Genomic DNA, 17566 nt, shown 5'->3' with positions numbered 1-17566 from the left:
AGAGCGTCCCTAGGCCGGAGGCTGAGGCTGGGAAGGGCACCCAGGGGAGGGACAAATGGGATGATGAGACTTCAAGGGGGGCGGGGGGGCAGATTTCTCTCTCCCGAGAGAAAGGAGGTAAAGCCTTCCCAAGGACTCCTGCTCAGTGATAAAAAGGCTAAATCTCAAAACAGTGATGCTGAGCTGAGGTGCTCAACCCAAAGGACCACACACGTCTGCGAGATTCAAGAAGAGGCAAGGCAGATCCACAACAGGATAAACGAGCAGCGGGCCAGTGACCCGCTGCTCTGGGAGGGGGTGTTGACGGTGAAGGGGCACAAAGGAACTTTTTGGCTGCGATGCGAACGCTCTGGATCTCGATGGGGTGTGGATTACACACGCTGCTATGGTTTGGCAACACTCATGGAGAAGCACCCTTAATCTGTGTATTTCATTGTATGCCAATTACACTCAATGAGAGGTTGGGGGAGAAATACATACACACATACACACACACACACAAAACTTTCTGTGAAAGGGGATGCATGGGGGCTTCCCTGGTGGCACAGTGGTTGAGAGTCTGCCTGCCGATGCAGGGGATGCGGGTTCGTGCCTCGGTCCGGGAGGATCCCATGTGCCACGGAGCGCCTGGGCCTGTGAGCCATGGCCGCTGAGCCGGCGCGTCCGGAGCCTGTGCTCCGCAACGGGAGAGGCCGCAGCAGTGAGAGGCCCATGTACCGCCAAAAAAAACCAAAAACCAAAAAACAAAAACAAAAAAACCGGGGATGCATGTCCACAAAAGCGGGAGGGCACTGGGCATGTTCTGGGGAGAGAAGTGAGGCCACCGTGGCCAGGGCCTGCTAGGCCGAGGGGAGCCTGGCCTGAGAGGGTAAAGAGCTGAAAACTCTTCCGGGGGCCCCCGTCACCTAGCCTGGAGGGCTTGGTGTTCGAAGATGGGTGAGGTGCCTTGAAGGACAGGAGGGAGGTTACAATCTAGCCACCCGCCACAATCATCCCGTGAGCATCTGCGAGCAACAGCCTGCCCAGTACCACATATTGGACGAGAGGCAGGGCGGCATCCATCCTCTGGAAAGGGGGCTCCAGGCACCTTCGATCTGCAGGTGCCCTGGAGGAATGGACCGCCCTTCACCTCCAAGCTGCGGAGGCCACCGGGGCTCCCTCCAGGGCCCCAGGGGTCATTAACGAGGGTCCCACAGCCATAGAGATGGTCCTCCCTCACTCTGCACCCAAGACTGCCAGGATGGGACATAGGGGACACAGGAGGCTGGGGGGGGTGGTTACCTAGAAGCCAACAGCCCCCTCCAGCCCCTCGAAGGACAAGAAACACTTTGAAGGAGAATTATAGAGGATGGAGTGAGCAAAAGCGGGGGATTAAGGCAGCCAGGCCTGGTCAGGGGCTCCAGGGATATAACCCTTCCTCTGACCCTCTTACCCCTGGAAGGAGCGTTTGGTTACAGCCTCCACGGAAGTGATAACTAACTACAGTGACAATGGTGACTGCTACCTTCTGCAGAGCGCTTACTCTGAGCCAGGCACTTGCAAAACACTTTTCCACTCAGGACCTGATTTAACTGATGCAAAAGCTCTTGAAAGAAGCATCGATTTATTATTCCTGTACTTCTGGTTCTCTAATCTGGAATTAGAGAAAGGAAGTAACTTGCCCCCAAGTCACAAGGTTAGAAGCGGCAGAAAGAGGACTCGAACCCGGGCGGCTGACCCAGTAACCCCTCACTGCCGGGGTCATCTGTCCATCCCCCTGCCACTGGCCCACCTTCTCTGACTGTGATTTCTGCACAGAATATCAGAACCCACATCCAGGCATAAATCCCCAAGCCCGTGTGATCAGAAACAGCCACCAAGGTGCAAAGCCTGGGCTGGCCAAGACAGGATGGGAACACAGATCAAGGACAACCTGACCAAAGTTTACGGCCTGCAGCCTCGATTTCCCCAATCTATGAAATGGGCCTAATGTCTCTTCCAGCACAGAACAGGATAGAACCCGGAGGTGATGAAACAGATTCTGGATACCAAAAATAATAACACCATTAGTAACGATAATGATACAATTGAACTGATATGCTATCTGGAATTTGCTTAAATGTACTCCAGCAGAAAAGGGAAAAGAAAGTGCAGGGTGGCGCGGGGGTGGGGGGGGGGCGGGAGGAGGGATCAGCGGAAAATTGGTGAAGCTGGCGATGGGTACACAGGGGTTGATTATTTTATTCTCTCAACTCTTGGTAGGTACTTTAAAATTTCCATGATAAAAAATTTAACTAATAACAAGCAAAGTGAATTTTCACCGCACTCCTGCAAGCCGGGGCCTGTCTTAAAAGCTTTCTACATCTTCACTCATTTAAGCTTCACAAAGACCCCATGAGTTCTGTTACAGATGAGGAAACTGAGGCCCAAAGGGTATTTGATTGCCTTGGAACCTTCCCTCTGATTAAAATGCCAACGTTGACTGCCCAGGGTTTTAGGGGAAGGAGGCAAGGACGCAGGTATCTAATTCCACAGGAGATTTCTCTCCATCATCATCATCATCATCATCACCACCATCATGACCATCATCACCACCAACACCATCACCACCACCACCACCACCACCATCACAGCCACGGACATTTTCTGAGCACTTGTGACATGTCAGGCACTGTGTTAAGCACTGAACATCCGTGAGCACACAGGTAGGTCTCCCATCACAGCCGTTCTTCCAGATGAGGAAAGCGAGACCCAGAGCAGGACAGCCCCGTCTGTCCCCAGGGCCATGCCGCCGCAGCAGCCTGCCCTGTGCCCTCCGCTGCTGTGCGGTTTAGAATGCCAACAGTGTTCCCTATGTGCCTTTCAGGAAGACAATGGAGAGCTTTCAGAGTGGCGAAGTCAGCGTGGGACCCACAGGAGAACAGTAACCATAGTGAAAATAACAGCAACATCAGATGCTCCTTCCCGAACAGCTACTGCACGCCCGGCTGGGGAGGGCGGTGCCTCCTTCGGCCCTCACAGCCCACCTGCCAGGGAGCCATCATGGGCCCATTTTACAGACAAGGAAATCGAGACCCAGAAAAGGATCGCTTGCCCAAGGTCACGCTGCAGGTAAGTGCAAAAGCCAGCATTCCCTCCCCTGCCTGCCAGTAAGGGGGCTCACAGCCCAGAATTAAGGGGCTCCTCACCTCAGGAGACAGAACTGCCATAGAATGACAGATGACACCTCCACCGAATGACTCAGCTAGGCTACCCATGCACCTTGATGGGTATTATTTAATCCTCACAACCTTTCCAAAAGTAGGTACTGAGGTGAACCCATTTAACAGAGGGGACAACTCAGGCCCAGAGCCAGCAAGCCCCCTGCCTGCATCCATTCAGCCAGCAAGCGGCAGAGCTGGGATTCGAATCAACAGAGCCCCCACCCTTGACCTCTACACCAAGTGGCAAGCACAGGGTGCAGGCCACAGGCAGGAAGGAAGGGGCAAGGAGGTCACAAGAGGCAAAGACAATGGATGGATGGGTGGGATGACTTGAACAGGAGGGGAAACGATTTCCTTCAAGATACAGCTCCACAGGTGCCTCCCAAGAGTGACCGAATGACAAACCACAGGCTCTTGACCCAGCAATCCCGCCTCCAGGAGTTCACCCCGCTGGCATACCCACTTCCCAGTAAGACAGATGGATGCATGCCCTCTGGCTCTGCACGCTGAAACTTTAGGGAACACCTCCATATCCGTGTTGAGTCAAGGAGGATTTGCCCACACTGAGGAATACAATGCACCTGAGAAAAAGCCAAAGAAACGCCTCCATGTATTGTGCACATCTCCCAGGGAGATGAAGTGAAAAAAGCAACGTGCACAACGACGGGAAGAGGGGGCTACCATCTGTGCAAAATAAATATTTTTTAAGACATACACAGGTATATAAATGTGTGCACACAGAACATCAGGATTGAGGCGGTGCTCTGGGGAGGCGAGTTGGGGGACCAGGGATGCCCCGGAGGGTAAAGGGGGAGACTTACTATGTTTGAGGTTTTGAATTTGTCCCATGTGGATGTATCACTTAGAAAAAAAGAGAAAGAGAGAAAGAAGCTGCTTCCCCCTTGGAGCCTTTGCAAACCACCCAGACAGAAGGCATCAAAGTCCCCCAGCAGCCTTGAAGACAACACTTCTCTCGAGCCTTCTCCCGGATCGGGTCCCAGTATCATAACTGGGCCCCAGGTCCGTGGCACACAGTAGGCCCTCAGGAAGTTTAATCGGGAACAATTACAGACAGACAGGCCCTCTCTCCAGCTTCTCCTGCCAACAGATCCCCCGCCACCATGAATACCTGCAAACTCAGGACACAAAACTGTCGCCAAACGAGAAATGTCTTAGAAAACCTTCTCTTTTCCCGTTGGGGGATCTTACATGCCACTGAGACACAAAGGCTTCAGTCAATCGGGATAAAACTCTATTGGTGGTACCCCAGGCAGGGGAGAAGTCTAGGGAAGGAAGGAGGAGGGAATCCTTGGGGACCAGTCAACCAAACATTTCCCATGTGTCTCTAGTGTGACACAGCCTACGCTGGGGAGCCAACTGAGACGGGCCCTCCGCCCTCAGAGAGTGGGGACAAACTTGGATATGACCTGGTGAAAAAGGGGGGCAAGTCATTCTGATTGGTGGGAGAGCATTTTACATCATGGACGTAAAACAGGCAACTTGCTGTTTCCACTAAGAGTCAGGGAGCCTGGTGGGGGAAAGACCCCGAAGAGACAGAGGTGAGAGAACCATGCTCCCCCCCCACCTCTCCCCTGCAGGGCGGGAGAGGGAGAAAGGCAGCCCCTCACTGCTTTCCAGGCCCAGGCCAGCTAGAAAGGAATGCCATGTTCTCCTGTTTCCAATTAACTTCCCCCCACCAGCAGCCCTCCGCATTCTTGAGACCAGGAATCAAGACAGCCACGGGGGAGAGCTGGGAGAGCAGGCAGGAACTCTGAGGGCGGCTGGGCCTGGGGCTCAAAGGTGACCCCCCCAGGACCCCGGGGTACCCACACCACACCCCAGGACCCTCCTGCCAGGCCCCCTAGCCTTGGTGCTGACCCCTGGACCCTTTCACAGCCTCTCAGAGGGGAGAGGGGCAAGACCCCACATCCCCAGGGAAGGTTGGGGAAGGCCCCTGAGGCCTCTGGGAAGGAAGCGGGCAAAAAAGGGGGGCGGAGCATAGGCCTGTCACTCTTGGGCCTCACATTTCCCCCCTTTTCCACTGCCACCCTGCCCCCCCAAAATCAGTTCCAACTTTCAGGAAGCACTCACCCTAGAGAGACCTACAGCCCCTCCCCTCCTGCCCCCACCCCACAGGAATTATGATTACTTATGATGCCTGTCACCTCAGGAAGGTATTTGCAGGGTGTCCCTCAAAGTGTCAGCTTCTCTCCAATCACACCCCGGTCCCTGAAGTCTGGGCTGGAGTCCCCTCTCAGCCATGGAACAGGTTTCCGCTGGACTCAGTTTCCTCATCTGTAAAATAACAAGATCGCCCGTATTGCCCCCCTCACTGGGTAAGCTGGGCCCTCCCCAGCCCTTCCTCCTCCTCCCCCCCACCCCCCCCCCCCCCCCGCCACCAAATGTGTATTTGGCACCAGTAAGTGCTGAAGGGGTGGGGTCCCAGAGAGCTGGAGATGGAGGGTCACCAAAGCGGAACTCCTTACTTACTGCCTGCCCTCACCCACCACCACAGGGAATTCCTCCAAGGCAGATGCCTTTTGCCATTCACCCTAAAATACCCAGCACCCAACTTTCCTCCCCACCCTACAGGCCTGCCATATCCCCGTATGCTGAAGGAGAAATAAAAATAACACGCTTGGATAAAACTTTCAGTCACCGCAAGGTCAGTTAAGGAAGCTCTGCTGATCCCCACCTGCAGATGAGGAAACTGAGGACTAGTGAGTTGAATCTAGTGCCTGAGGTTACAGAGTGGGACAGGGAGTCTGCCACCCAGGCCCAGGGGAGAACGGACAGGGGAGTTCTCTGCCAGCTACATCACGGCGCCACGGAGGGTCACAGGGCAGAGCGACGACGAAGGTCCCTGGCAGCTCAGATTCCCTCCCAGCGGGGCTGAGTCCCAGCTCAGATGGAAGAGGAAGAGGATGACAGAGGGGCCACCGACCAAGTGCCCCCCAAACCCCAGACAGCGAGGCCTGGGGCCCCCCTTCTCCTGACTCCACACCTCCAATCCTCAGCTCCTGCAGGCAAACGCTCTGCTCCAGCCACAGGTGAAAGCATCCTGCCCTCAGCCCAGCTTCCAGATGCTCCTTACTCCTTCCCCAAACGATCACTCGGGGGGGCTGGGGGGTGGGGGGGATTCGGCGGCTCCTTCCTGGTATTATCTACATTTGAGACTCAACTGAAGTCACAGGGACAAATTGCCAAAGAGGGGTACAGGAGAACCTAAGAGTTTTGAGCTGAGTTGGAAAAACTTGAGACGGTTACAGATTGGGGCTGTGTGACCCCGGGCAAGTCACTTAGCTTCTCTGAGCCTCCATTAGCTTGTCTGCAAAATGGGAATCACATAACTGACCCAACTTCCTCCTCGGGTGGGGGCCAGTGGGTAGCGCACCTAACAGTAGCCAATCCCTAATGCTCTCTGGGTAGGAGATGTTATTTCCACCTTCCAGGACTGGGGGAGCTCTGGGGGAGGGGGGCTGTAGCTAAGCACACCCCTTAAGTCTCACTGGACGCTGGCACATGGGAAGGGGGTGACTCCTCAGCTGTCCTCCTCCCCTGTTCTCCCACCACCCTAGCAGGTCGGCGTTGACTGAGGCCCCCATCCCCACCCCAGGCGAGGGGAGAGGTGTGAAAGCACAGAGCACTTCTCAGAAATCTCAGGCCGTGAAGTCTGGGGGTGTTTCTAAAAACTGTTTCCCCGACAAGCGCCCTGGGAAAGGAGGTGTGAGGGAAAAGCAAACCCTCAATACATCCCCAGATCTAGACTATCGGAGGGCTGTGTGACAAAAGGGGCTGCCTGTCCGGGCAGAAGGCCGAGCACGGGCAGGAGCCCCGGTCCGCGTACACCAGAGGGCTGGGACCTGTCACCCCGGCCTCCGGGGAGAGCTGACACAGCGGCCTCTGACCCCACCTCCCGGGAAGTTCAGCTGCTCAGAACCACAAAGCAAAACAAAGGCGTGCGGAGAGGAAGGAGCCGCCGTGCCTTCCAATCACCGCTGCCTCCCGAGCCCGCCCGCGGCTGCTCGCCCCGCTCGCCGCTGGCCTCGGACCAAGGCCTGGGCAGACCGCGGTCCCTGGTCTCCCCGCGGCCGCCCGTGACAGGAGCCGGAGAAGCAGCCGAGGGGCAGCGAGGGATGGGAAAACCAGATGGCTCCATCCCTCCGCCCTCCTGCTCCATCCCTCCCTCGGGGGCCCGCGGCCCGGCCGCCCTCCGCAGGGGTCCGGAGAGGCCTCAGGCCCGGCTCGTCCGGGCTCACCACAGGGAAAGGGCTGTCTTTGGCTAAAGGTCAACACCCGAGCGCGGTGCCCGGGCTGGGCCTGGTGCCTCCCATTGCTAGGCCGAGGGGGTGGAGATGGGGGGCCGCCCCAAATCTCGCAGGTGACAGGGGTAAGGCTCACCTCCCTCTCCCCCCACCCCCCGTAGCGGCCCCCTCCGGGAACAACCAGCTAGCGGGGGCGGGGATCAACTCCTTTCATTGCTGGGGGGTGGGGGACCAAGTCAACTCCTTTCATTGTTTCGGGGCAGTGGGGAGGAGGAGACCCAGTGGCTTCCTTCCGCATCCATCCCTCCCCAGCAGGCCGGAGGCCCCGTTTCTCTCCGGCACCCCCGGAGGGATCTGAGAAGGGAGCGCAGGGGACGGGCGAGAGGGGGAGAGGAAGGCTCGCCAGCTCCAGCCGGGAAACCACCATCCGCTGCCCCATTGCCCTCTTCTTCCCCAAAAGGCAGGGAGCAGGGCGAGGGGAGGGGAGGGGAGGGGAGGGGAGGGGAGGGGAGGCCCCCCCGCCCGGGGGAGGGGGTCTCCCCACCCCTCCCCCCGTGGGACGTTAGGTCTCGTTTTTCCGCCGCTCCATTGTATCCCCGGCAGCCGGCGGGAGGGCCGGGGAGGCACCGGGCGCCGGGTTTGGGCAGGGGAGCCCGGGGTGGGTGGGTGGGGGGGTCCCCGCAGAATCGGGGCGGCGGTGATGGAGAGACGCGGGGGGTGAGGGGGGGCTGCCGGGGGTGGTGGGCGCCGAACAGAAAAAGAGGCAGCGGGCGATGCGCCCCGGTTGGGGGGCTAAGTGTGTGAGTGTCGGGGGAGTGGGTTCGGCCCCGGCTGCGGCTCCTCGCCGCCAACCCCCACTCCCCCCTCGCTTTTGCGCCCTGTCACAGCCCCGACTCGCAGATAGAGAGAGTTAAGAGATTTAAAGAGAAATTGCTACATTGCGAGAAACTCACCCTGATGTTTGAGCAGCCGTCGACGCGGGCTCTCCGAGACGGCCCCGCACGGGCTGCAAAGGGAGGACCCAGAAGGGGCCGAACGGCCGGGCCGGTCAGCGCACTGCCTGATCGCATGGCGGCCGCCCGGCAGCCTCCGCCAGGCCCCTGCCGCCTCCCCGCGCCGCGGACCGGGCGCCCCGGACAGGCGCCCGCTCCGGGCGGGACCCCTCGGGTTTGCAAAAAAAAAAAAAAAAAAGAAAAATATTTTTTAATTACGTGCAAAAGAAAAAAAAAACCTTGCAGGTTTTGTGCTCCTCCCCCCCTTTCCTCCTCCTCCTCCTCCTCCTCCTCCCTCCGCCCTCGCCGAGGGACGGGCTTGGGGGAGGCCCCGCCCCGCGACTCAGCAAACCAGCTTCGGCTCTGGGCTTCGAGCTGCGGGCCCGCGAACGAATGGGAGGCTACGAACGCCCCGGGAGGGTGACCTCCGCTCCGGCACCGCCCCCTCCCCAGCCCTAGTCCCGGGGGTTCGGGGGCGTGCCTTCCCAGGCTACTGTGGAGTCTGCCGACTGCGTCGAGCGATGCTCCGGATTAGGGGGAAAGGCTAAAGGGATTCGCCCTCCCGTATCCCGGGCGCCCAGCCCGTCTGGGGAGCGGGCGGGAGGACGCGACCAGGGGGAGCGCCGAAGGTTCGAAAAGGTAGCGAGAGTCGCGGCTGGAGGAGAGGGGAGGCCCCGCAGGTGGAATCGCGAAGGAGCCGGGAGTCGGAGCCAAAAGGGTGGAAGGCGCGGGGGCGGGGGGTGCTTTGGGGCTACTGGCCGGGACTCCGAACGCGGCTCGCTCACTCACCTCAGTCGGTCTTTTGAGCTGCTACGCCCCGGGGAGGGCGCCGGGGACGTGGGTCCGACCTGTCTTAGAGCCTCCTCGAGGCCTCTGGGGCCGCGCAGATGGGACTCCCAGAAGCCCCGGGACGCCTCGGTGGTGTTGGGTCTGTTTCCGCCCCGCGGGGCCGTGTACGCCTTGCGGGCGTGACACTTCGATTAGCGCGTTCGTTCAGGGAACGCTTGCTGAGCGCCTGCTGTGTGCCCTGCGCCTTGCTCGGGGCCCATCGAGCACCCAGACAGCTCGGAGCTACCCTGCCGGGGCGCACAGGCCAAGGGGACTTATATTCTGGTCTCTTCTTACCTTCTGTTTCCCCGGTGCCCTGGAAAAGCCATGTGTATACCGAAGCAGCTCAATAAATGTGTGTTGAATAAATGAGTGATTGAGATCTATGTGTTTTAAGCTTTAGAATTGATCCTGGCATCTTGGTGGCACTACGCATGTTCTTTAAGAGACCACGGAGGTTAAGCGTGCTGACTCAAACCAGTGAGCCTGTGCTTCACATCCTGCCACTTTCTTTGCTGTGTGACCTTGGACAAATTACTTCACCTCTCCGCGCCTCCATTTCCAAGAGGAAATAATTAATAGGCCTCATTTCATAAGGTCATTAGGAGAAAATGTTCTCATGGAGAGCAGCATCGGACAGGAAGTGCCAGATAAGTGCTGTTATTCTTGACTATTATAGAAAAAGGAAACTTGATCAATTCCAGAAGTGAACACGTGTTGCCCCAAACATAAGACAGTGGTCAGTCTATAACTCATATAGTTATAGTAGTCATCCATGGCCCACTGAGGTATGTGACCCTTCCAGGAACAGCAACATACAAGGACATTATTTTTGTGCAGCTTGCCCTTCCATTTGCTAAGATTGAGCCACTGGGCTACACCTTGGGTATTCATTTACCTGGATGCCATTTTTCCAGTCTTCACCAAGAAGAGACCTCCAGGAACTCCCATCTAGAGACCTTTAGCTATTCCCACCTTGCAGTGTAGAAAACTAAATTGGCTCAGAGAGGAGGAGCGTTTTGCCCAAGGTCACGCAACTGGGAAGTGGGACCTGATCTGAGCTGGGTGGCACTGATGTCTCTTTGTTATAGCTGCCAACCCTGGGGGACTCGGAACTAGGGAACTGACTGGGGTTCAAAGGTAGCAGACCTGAGGCATTGCGGGGGGGTGACTGTCCAAGTTTATTCATTCATACAGGAAGTATTGTTTATGGGTATCCAGTGTGTGCCAGGAATATAGCAGTGACCAAGAACACCCTGTTTCCTGCCCCATCGCTACCCCCCACCCCCATTCCGCAGCTCACAGTCGATTAGGGGACACAGACAATGAGCAAGTAAGCAAATCAGTTTCCCCTGCCCTCTGTAGCAGGTTCCAGGCTTCTTAGGTGCATTATGGTATCTAACCCCCCCAACCCCCCCAACACACACCCCAGAACAGTGCTTGGCACTTAATAAGGGCTCAAGAAAGATCTGCTGAGCAATGAGATAACACCCACCTTTCCACAGGCATACCTGACCTCTTAGGAGATGGTCTTGAGGCCAGGCGGCCTGGAATGGGCATGGGTGTGAAAGAAGCCCCCAATCTAGCCATGGCTGGCAAAGGCCTGGGAGGTCAAATGTCCAAGGCCAGAGGAGGGGTCTATATGGGCCCAAATGGGAAGAGACCTGCTATTCTTTAGGGGGTGACACACCCCTGCCCTTTGAAAATCAGATGTAAGTTGTAAGTTCCAGGTTCAGAATCGGGTTGGCAGTGAGACCCAGATAGGTTCAGCAACTTGCCCCAGGGATACCCAGCCAGGGGAGGGACTAATCCCAGATGTTCTGTTACCAGTCACCACATGAACCTGGGGCAAGTCACTTCTCCAGCTCCTCCATTTTCTCATCTGTAAAATGGGACCGTATAGTCAGACACCAAAATCCATCGCCCCCCAACATTTTATTCTGAACATTTTCAAATACGGAAAAGAGGAAGAAAGAGGATAAATACCCACCACCTAGATTCAACCATCAGCATCCTACTCTACTAGCTTAATCACACATCTGTGCATCTAGCCATCCATCAAATCCATCTCAGTTTTTGATGCATTGCAGCCATCTGTTTATCTCCCCCGAACACATCATTAAGCTGGTAATCCTAACTAACTCTTCGCTTTGATAAACACTCTGACAACTGTTAATACCAACCCCTGGGCCAGCCGCTGACTCTCATTTAAACCTCAATTCTAACTTTTTTGTGTGGAGAAACCGGTACGGGGAGGGTAAGAAACCGGATCAATGTCACACAGACGGGGAGTCAAACCCAGCTCTGTTTGTCCCGAGTCCAGACGTTATGAAGGCCATGGAAAGGATGAAATGGGACGAGGCACATAGAAGCTCTTATGGGACAGGGACAGAGCAGCATCCAGATGCAAGAAATTAGGACGGGAGAAGATGCACCCACCTTTTCTCATCTACCAAATACGCTACACCTCTGTGCTCAGCTGGGCTCTGGACACAGGGTCCTTGCCTGCCAATATGGAACTTAATCCCATATAGGTCATGATATTTTCTCTCTCCTAACATAGGTCTGGGCAGGAGACAGACACCTCACAAATATTTGCTGAATGAGCTTGGATTTCTGGACCCCTCATCTCAACGTTTAATGGACTGTTTTAATTATAACCGTGCAGCTGAAAAGGAACAGCAGGAAACCCATTTGCTGTGGAAAGTCCAGGACACTGGAGAATTAACCTGCCCTCTCCCAGGGGCTGTGATACCTTGTTCCACTTTTAGCCCACCGGCTCCAAGTCCCCCTGGTCCTCCCAACCCTCCAGCCCAGAAACCTCCCCTCTCCCACCCCCAGTACCAGCGCATTTTCTAACCCCTCAAATTTCTAGTCCCCTCCAATTTCTAGTCCTTCCCCACCCCACCCTCAGCTCTCCCAACCAGATCCTAATACCCTTTATCTCTGACTCCTACACCTCCTACCCGTCCAACAGCCCAGTTCCTACCCTGAGGGAGCCTGACCAGAGCCTGGCCTGATTCCCGGTTCTCTACAGAGGCGTGGTTTTCCTTTTGCTCCCTCCCTCCCTCCCTCCCTTTCTTTCTTAACAAGTCGTTTGTGCCTCTGAAAGTCAAAAGAACGGCCTTCGCGGCTCCTCCCTCGCACCCGCAACTGCAAAGTCTAAAACTTGGCCAACCCAAGTTCTGTTTCTTGATCTGGCAAGCTGTTTCCACGGGTGTTTTTCGTTTTCAGTTGAGCAGCACGCTTAGGATCCGTGCACTTTTCTGGAGGCATGTAACACTTCAATAACAAGAAGGAACAAAGCAAGAAAAAGCCTTGCCCAAAACACCCCTGCTGGTCCCTCCACTTCTCGTTCAATCCGACTTCAGGGGAAAGTTTTCATCAAAGACCTCTCCAGGATCCGAATTCTAGCCGCCAGGAGGGGAAAAATAGGAGGACTAGGAGAGCACTGCCTCCGGAGCGACCTGCGCCCTCTGACCGCGCCCTTTAACTATGGCTCGTACAGCGGGACAGTGCTACTCCAGCACGCAGCTACGCTGGCTCGCCTGGAGCGCCAAGACCGCGAGCGGCGGCAAATCAGACAGCTACAAGCCCACCCGGACCTTGGGTCCTCAGAGCGGCAGGGGCGGGGGGCGGGGCCTAGTCGCCCGTTGGCCCACGCCGGGGGGCGGGGCCACATCTCCGTCCCGCCCCCATCCCCCGCCTAGTTAAATAGGCTTCGCGCCGGCCCGGGGAATTATTCATCGTGGGGCGGGCCTGTGTTTGTTTACACGCTGCCATTGGCTGGATTTGAATCGGCCCGACTGCGGGCCGGCCGCGGGGCGGGGCGCCAGAGGGCCCCGGCCTGCGCCTGACAGCTTCAGCTAGGCAACCCACGTAAGACGCGCCGCCCAAGCACTGGAACCCTGGAGATGGGGATACTCTAAGTGGAGGCTGGCAGTGGGGGCGGGCAGGTTGAGGCTTCCGCAGGTTTCTTGATAAATGCTAACCAAGGGGGTAGGGAACATTGTTTCTGTTTTCATAAAAAAGTGGTAAGGATAAACAAACCCGAAAACAACCTAGCTGTCCATGGATAGGGGACTCACTAAATGAGCTGTGGTCTGGCCCACAGGGGGACATGAACTAACCGTAAAATGAGGAAGTAATACATGAACCGACGCGGAATAAGCTATGAATTCAGTTAAGGGGGAAAGGCAATGAAGGAAGAAGAGTGTATAATAATTTAAGGGGGAGGTGAGAAAATCTAAGCTGCTGCTTGCTAAATGCACAGAATATCTTCGAAAGCAGAAACAAACTGGTAACTGCAGCGTCTGTGGGGAGGGAGACCGGGGTGCGTGGAGGGTGGATCTATTTGGACCTTTGTAAAGTTAGAAACTTGTAAACAAATAGTAAGTTCTGAGGACTCTCCCTTTTCATCCACGTACCTCGAAGCAACGGCCCCTAGGAAAATTCTTGAGTTGGCTATAGAGGCCATGGACCCCCGACCTGCGCCCCCTACAACCCACAATGGTATTTGGGGAATTGAGCTGCTTCACGTACTCAGGACCAACAGAAATCCAGATTCAATGAAGAGTGGCTTTATTTATTAGTAATCACTGCAGGATTTAACATCCCAACGGAGAGGGAGGGGCCGCTTCCTGAGAGATGCTAAGTGGGAGATGAGGAGGAGAAACCAGCCAGGCCCTCTTAGGAGAGAGAAGAGAAAGTCAAAACTAGGAGAGGCCCCTTTAAGAAGGGAAGCCTGCCTCCTCCGGACAGCGACGCTGGCGGAATTGACCTGCAGAAGGGAGAGTTGTCCGGGTTTTGACTTTTATTATTCCTCTGTGTTCCGGGAGATCTGGAGCAGAGAATGAGAACGACTTTCTGCAGCTGAGATTTGACCTGTTATGGATCTTACTTGTTAAGAATTCGTGTGTATAAGTTCGCTACAGGGTTTGTGAAACATTGTTTTTAGATGGCTGGGAAAGTCACCCAGGCCTGGAGTGAAAACTTGACCGGCTACGAGATGTTCTGAGTTAACGCCTACCAGCCAGAGCTGGAGCTGCCAACCCAGGTACATAGATAAACTCGGTGAATGCCCAGAAAGATCCTAGCAGCTTCTACCAGCCTCCCGTTTTACGCCTGTGGAAACTGAGGCACAGAGAGTTATAGAATTGCCCACATCAGGCGTCACAGGGATTCGGACCCAGGCAGCCCTTCTCCAAAGTTCATACTTGTTTTTTTTTTTTTTTTTTTTTTTTTGCGGTACTTGGGCCTCTCACTGTTGTGGCCTCTCCCGCCGCGGAGCACAGGCTCTGGACGCGCAGGCTCAGCTGCCATGGCTCACGGGCCTAACCGCTCCGAGGCATGTGGGATCTTCCGAGACCGGGGCACGAACCCGTGTCCCCTGCATCGGCAGGCAGACTCTCAACCACTGCGCCACCAGGGAAGCCCCAAAGTTCATACTTTTAACCACCATATGACACTTGCCCCTAAAAACTTTTTTGTCTTTTGATGCATTGTTTTAAAAGCTATAAGAAGCTTAATGCAGATTTTTTTTTGAATCTTTGAATTTTATTTATTTTTTTATACAGCAGGTTCTTATTAGTTATCTATTTTATATATAGTAGTGTGTATATGTTAATCCCAGACTACTAATTTATCCCTACCCCCCTCCCCTTTCTCCTTTGGTAACCATAAGTTTGTTTTCTATGTCCGTGAATCTCTTTCTGTTTTGTAAATAAGTTCATTTGTATTTCTTTTTTTCTTTTTAGATTCCACATATAAGCGATATCATGATATTTGTCTTTGTCTGACTTACTTCACTTCGTATGATAATCTCCTGGTCCATCCATGTTGCTGCAAATGGCATTATTTCATTCTTTTTTATGGCTGAGTAATATTCTTGTGGTTTTTTTTTTTTTCACTGTTTAAATGCCTTTATTTCTTTCAAATCAAGCTGAAAAGGCAGAATAACAACTCGATATTTCGGCTATTGGAGGAACAAAGTCTGGGAATTCTCAAGAAACGAAACACAAATGACCAGTAAATATATAAAACTTTCATTAGAAATAAAATAAATGCAAATTAATACAATGAGACACTATTTTTCCTACTATTAAAGTATCAACATATTCATTTAAGATAATAAATACCCAGTGTTAGGAACTGCTGGGGAGGAGGGTAAAGCCGCACAGCTGTTCCGGGGTGTGTGCGTCAGTCAGCAGAGCCGTGAAGACGCACACACCCTGCAAGCCCGCTACTGCTGACGCAGCCGGGGAAACAGTACAAAAGCCTGGACAGATTCAGCTACAAGGTTGCACCTTATATCACATGGTTTAGGAGAGGCTGGAGACAATCTAACAGTGGACTGTAAAATAAATTACAGTACAGAAATACAACGGCGGAGATGGACGTCACCTACGTGGGAAGTCAGTATTTTGTTAAATGGAAAAAGCAAGTTATGAGAGTACCACATGATCTCATATTTGTTTTAAAAGCCCTACGTTTATTTATACAGTACATATAGAAAAACACTGAGAGCATAACACCACATTACCGTCGGCAATCTCTGCATGGTGAAAATATGAATGATTAAAAACATTTTTCTACCTACTTTTTTTTTTTAACATCTTTGTTGGAGTAGAATTGCTTTATAATGGTGTGTTAGTTTCTGCCCTACAACAAAGTGAATCAGCTATACATATACACATATCCCCATATACCTACTTTTGTATTTATCTGCAATGAATGTGTACTATTTCTGTGATTAAAAAAGGAAAGAAAAGTAAAAGTCTAATTAAAAAAACGCTTTGCCCAGGTTTTGGCTCATGATACGAGGGGCCACATGTCCCCAGAGGCATCTATGTGGTTTTGTTCCTTCTGACCTGAGTGGATATTCTCACAGTTTTTCTGCAAATGCCATAATCATGGACATCTGACCATCTGTCTAGAAAACAGTTCTCTCATTTTCTACCAGAGCTTGTGAGGCTACGGCCGGGAACGGAAGCCACCTTTCTAGGGGAGGAGGTTGGTGGCAAAACTGTGCCCAAGGCCCGCACTTTAGTTGGGGGGCCCTTAGACCAAGTTCTGGGGAGAAGGAGGGAGGAAGCAACTGGAAAACAGGTTCGACAGAATGTCTGTAAGGTCTCCACTTAGCCCTCATTTGCATTCTAGGTCTCCTGAGCCTTAAAGGCACCGAAGATGGGAGGATACCCGGAACCTGGTTTCACAGATTCCTTCTGAGATGGTGAGTCGTTTCAGAAGAGAAATGACAGAACTGAGAATCGTACTGAACATCGAACTGTCAGAGAAACCCCACAGCTACAAAGAGAGGCATCTGGACGGAAAGTCTGTATTCTGGGTTAGTCTAGAGATTCCAACTGAATCAGAAATCTGTGAGGACCACGCCCAGCGCATACAGTAATGATGACACCATCCACTTAAGAAGTCTGTCCTAGGAGCAAAGAGAGAGTTAGATGAGAGTTATATGCGTCCACGTCAGACAAACCAATGAAGTCATGTGTGATGTGGCAAAGGCCCGCCCCCTACGTCCCACACTCTCCGCTGACTCCAGGAGATCTTGGGAACACAGCCAGGGCTGAGTTTCGCTCGGGGTAGCTGACAGATGGGGTTGGAAATCTGACTTCCGGTTTACAGGCTATATATAGCAGTGCGGAGCGAATACAAAGAAAAACTACATCGAGATTTGAAGGGACAATAAAGTCACTGTCAGCCTGGGGGGGGGGCCCTAAACGTGGTCTTAGAGGCATGTCCAAAGGAATGTGTTTCTGATTAGTGGTTTAAATACTGCAGTTTGGAAATGCTTTACTTTTAGAAAGAATAAATTACTGTAGATAAAGTTAGCCACACAACAGACGTCCGTGCGCTTTCCTGAATGAGAAAAAGGCGGGTTTCAACCGTCAGCACCATCATGAGCACCATCTGTCACGCGTCATCATGGCTAAAAGGTCGCATAACTGGTCTGTGAGGGTGAGAGCCCAGGGTACAGGAGAGCAGGAGGCCGGGAGGGGAGATCTGTGGAAGCACCCCGTGTCCTAAACCCGGGGGGAAAGGGAGCCGAGCAAAGGCGGGAACGCCTGTGAACTAAGCAGGAGGCCGGCGCTGAGGCCGTGAGGAAGCACGGGGACGCGTGCTGGACGGGGCGGGCCGACACCCGTGACTGACGTTAGCGCAGAGAAGGCGACTCGGCCGTCCTTGTGGGGAGTAGCTTTTATAGCTTTTATAGTAGCTTTTATATATATATATATATATATATATGAATCACTTTATCACTTTGCTGTACAGCAGAAATTAA

General features: G+C 53.8%; 1 protein-coding gene across 1 annotated transcript in view; it reads right to left on the bottom strand.

Annotated features, from left to right (window-relative positions):
- The window catches only part of LOC309794544 (BRD4-interacting chromatin-remodeling complex-associated protein-like), a 56646-nt gene extending 48098 nt beyond the window's left edge, over positions 1 to 8548 (bottom strand). The window contains exon 1 of the mRNA XM_082606176.1: positions 8401 to 8548. The gene's annotated coding sequence lies outside the window, so the exon portion shown is untranslated. The remainder of the gene's footprint in view (positions 1 to 8400) is intronic.
- Positions 8549 to 17566: the final 9018 nt, after the last annotated feature.

This window comes from Mesoplodon mirus, assembly GCF_964341445.2.
Source record: "Mesoplodon mirus genome assembly, chromosome: 19".
Classification (NCBI taxonomy): Eukaryota; Metazoa; Chordata; class Mammalia; order Artiodactyla; family Ziphiidae; genus Mesoplodon; species Mesoplodon mirus.
This window is presented reverse-complemented; position numbering and strand designations above follow the sequence as displayed.